Source organism: Echeneis naucrates, chromosome 19 (genome assembly GCF_900963305.1).
Source record: "Echeneis naucrates chromosome 19, fEcheNa1.1, whole genome shotgun sequence".
In the NCBI taxonomy this organism is placed as follows: domain Eukaryota; kingdom Metazoa; phylum Chordata; class Actinopteri; order Carangiformes; family Echeneidae; genus Echeneis; species Echeneis naucrates.
In genome coordinates, this window is record NC_042529.1 from 1,520,536 (window position 1) to 1,524,373 (window position 3,838).

The window sequence follows — 3,838 nt, forward strand, 5'->3', positions numbered from 1 at the left end:
GAGATATTTTTGATGTCACTCAGTTTTATCAGTAAAGTTGCTTCAAAAACCTTTTGATTGGAAGTCTGTCAGAGGACGTCTCAAAACAGCCTGACGGGAAACATCCTGATGTCTCTCTCTCTATGTGCCGCTGAATTATTTAAAACTAAAAAAATAATGTGGACTGAAACAAACACTGACATGACTGAAAGCACCAATTATTGATGCATAATGTGGCCAAAAGTATGTGGACACGAAAAACAGCAACTAGAGGAAGTGAAGGAGGAGGAGATGCTTTCTGTCATTTTATAAAGATGGAATTATTAACAAATGAAGCGGCGTCGTCTGCGATGTTGAGAGCAGCTTGGGGTTTTTCCTCACCTGAGCTGTTTGGTTGGGGGGGGGGTTGTTCACACCAGATCAGACCACATGTCCAGTTTTCATCATCTCACATCTGCTGCTTTTATTTTGAACTGCATCCTGCGAGGAGAGAGGAGGGAGGAGGGCTGAAGGCAGATTGTACCGCTGCCTGCCTCCCCCCACCACACAGCACATCCCAACCGTACACACTGACTCAGCATGCATGTCAAAGGCAGCGAGGGCAGGGCAGGGCTAGGTGATGGGACGTTGTTAATTGGCTGAGTGTGAGTGTCGCTGCTGGAGAGGGAGGCAGTGCTGGTGGGACAGGTCTGCTGGAGGGAAGGAAGGAAGGAAGGAAGGAGGAAAGGAAGGAAGTGAATAGGAATAGCAGGAAACATGAGACAAGATAAACCACGTGGGAGGTGTGATTCCTGCATGAGGCCACTGTGAGAGGAGAGGTGAGTGTGAGAGGGAGATGGCTGGGTGAGGGGGGGCGTGAGGAACGATGAATGTGTGCGTTCGTAGCACAAATGTAGCTGTTACTCCTGGAAGATCAGGGTCAATCCAGATGATCCAGATGTCTGTGCCATGTTGAAGACAAAAGAGGAGAATGTGTGTCTGTATGTGTGATCGTGAGTGTGAAGGCATGAATGAGAAAATATGTGTGAGCGTGTTGCATATTTTTATATAATCAGTGTGTCACTGTGTGTGTGTGTGTGTGGGGGCAGGAGATGTTTAAGTTGTGTCCCACGTGAAACTGATTGAGCTGCTGTTGGACTGATTGTTACAATCTTATTGGTGCAGTAATTATTAGGTGGGATGATTAGAACTGATTTTAATAATCAATTAACATCCTTTCAGGTACTTTTCTTTTGTCTTACATCTTTGTAATCTCAATATTGCTGCGTTTTTTCTCAGATTTGCCTCGATGAAGCTGTGATGGCCACTTAAATACATTACTATGATTATTTACACGTTCCATCGCCACAAGTGAGAAATAGATGAATATGAGATGGAAAATCAAATGAATAACCAAATGCAAGATTTGAATTTTCAGCTTGTGAAGAGTTTGTAAATTGGCACACTAAAGCAGACATCACTGCTGTGAACTGCTTCATTTTAAATATCAGCCACAGTTCTGTTGAAGTTTTCTGGAACACAGAACTTTTTTTGGGGGGGTCAAAAGTTGCAGGAGGTTCTTTGTTTCCATGAAGTGACGTAACGTAAGGAGACCTGCAGCAGTTAAGAAGTCTCTCTGGGCTTTCCTGTGGCTTCTATTGCTGTTTGAAAGTGCTGCTGAGCTGCTGTTCTTCCTTAAGTCTTGACTCGCTGACACGTCGGGTGAAACATGATCCTGAAGGTGGAGACAACAGGGTGAACAAAGTCACAAACATGATGCTAATAATACTGCAAATTATTTATAGAGCACCTTTAACGATGCTCTTCAGGAACGAAGTCAATTAAAAACAATAAAAGCACACAGAACAAATGAAATCGCATCAATAATCTCATCTTTCATCAAGCAAGATGGAAGTTGGTTTTAAATAGTCAGGCTTGTCTCAGCTCTGACTAACAGATCCTGTCCAGGATGAATGCGCTGAGGATTTTATTGGATAATATTTAAGATTGTCCTAATCGCCATGTGTCATAACACATGAGAAAATAAAGAAAATAAAACTTTAAATGAAGGTTAGTGATGTGAAATACAGTCGAACAGCATATTTCTATATGAAACAAATAAATAATGTAAATAATATAATATCATAATATCAGGATATGTATGTGTGTCTTTGATGGGTTACTTGGTTCATCTGTGATCATCTCTTTAAATCAGACCTGTGATTGGTCGGCCACCTTTGCCCTCTATCAGCTGGGATTGGCCACCGCCACCACGAAGAGTAGTGATGACTGGACACACGACACAACGTGAGGTTATTGCAGTTAAGCTGCAGCTCTCGCAGGCAGCTTTTTATTTATATAGCCAAAGCTATCTGAAGCTGCTTCTCAAAGGTTGTGACTTTATATGGAATTACCCAACAATTTCCAGCAAAAGCAAACACTTGGTGATAGTGGTGAGAAAAAAACTGGATCATGACCAGATTTAGGGTTGGCGGCCATCTTGCAGGGAGAGAGAGATCAGATGCAGTAAAAAAATAGCAACAACAGATGGAGTTTATGGTAACTGTAATAAAATGACAGCTAGTAAATGTTATTAATAATAGTACTTTCTGATAAGTGACATGTTTTCGTATTCGGCCTGAATTAAACGTTCTATTTATTATCTCTGGCAAAAAATAAAAGACTGACATTAAGCTCAGAACACCGCTGGGTCCATAGACTCTTAGTCCGGCAGTGAAAAAGACAGCAGACTCAGTGGGAACCTGACAAAACGAAATTATTCAAAATGTCTTTTCGGTGTTTGAAGGTTTCTGCCGGCGCGTCCTTCTCCATTCAGGAATGTGAAGGTAGTGAGTAAAGCCAGCAAGGTCACAGCCGGCGCAGTTCGCTCCACCAATGAGAGCTTCTCTGCATCTCCCTGCTCACACACAGACGCTCGGTGCCTCTGCATGACTCAGAGGACTCGTCTCTTTAGTCTGAATGTGTCTTTGAAGGAAAAGAGAGGAGGGCCGCTGCAGAGCGAGACAAGCCCTGAATCACAGTCACATTTCTGACACTCGTCTCTTTAACGTCAGCTCCTCCTCCTTTAATCACTTGTGTAGATGGGTGGAAGTTCAGTGAGTTTGACCTGTGTATTCTGGGCGTGACGTCGCGTCCTCTGCCACATCTTGGGAACTTGCAGGAGCAGACGGCTGTAAATTCAGGGGGATGCAACCTAATGTTAGATACCGAGGAATCAGTGGACGCTTCGATTGGATGGCCGGAGGTCTCCATCTCCCCAAACTGCACAACCTGCCGCGTTACTGAAACCGTAGCTGCTGGTGCATGGCGCCAGCAACAAGCAAGCTGAGAGCTAATATTAGCCTGGACCCCCCCACCCTTTCCCCTGCCTCCCTTCCATCGTATTCAGCTGATATTAGCTAATGTGAGAGCTGCACATGCGGGCTGGGCTTTAATTACCTGTGTGATTTGGATCATCACTGCAGCACACAGACCCAGTGGAGTTCATACAAATGTGTGTGTGTGTGTGTGTCGTTGTTCTGTGACCCAGAAGGATGAAAACAAGATGAGTCATTGGTATGGATTCTTTCTTCATGAGTGAAGGTGCCTCTGGTCTCTTACTCGTCGTGCTTCAGCTTCACCTTTCTCTCCACGCTTTTATTTATTTGAACAAATAAGCATCTTGCACAGGTTCTGTTTTTCCTGTTAAAGCCTGAACCGCAACCTCACACAAGACACACAAACACACACATATGTACGTGCATATCAAATATTAAAGGAGCTATTTATAGGCTTTGCTACAACTAGAGTGTTTGCATTGACAGCTGACAGCACTTCTTCTTCTGCTGCTGCTTCTTCTGGACGCAGAATTGACGATCAG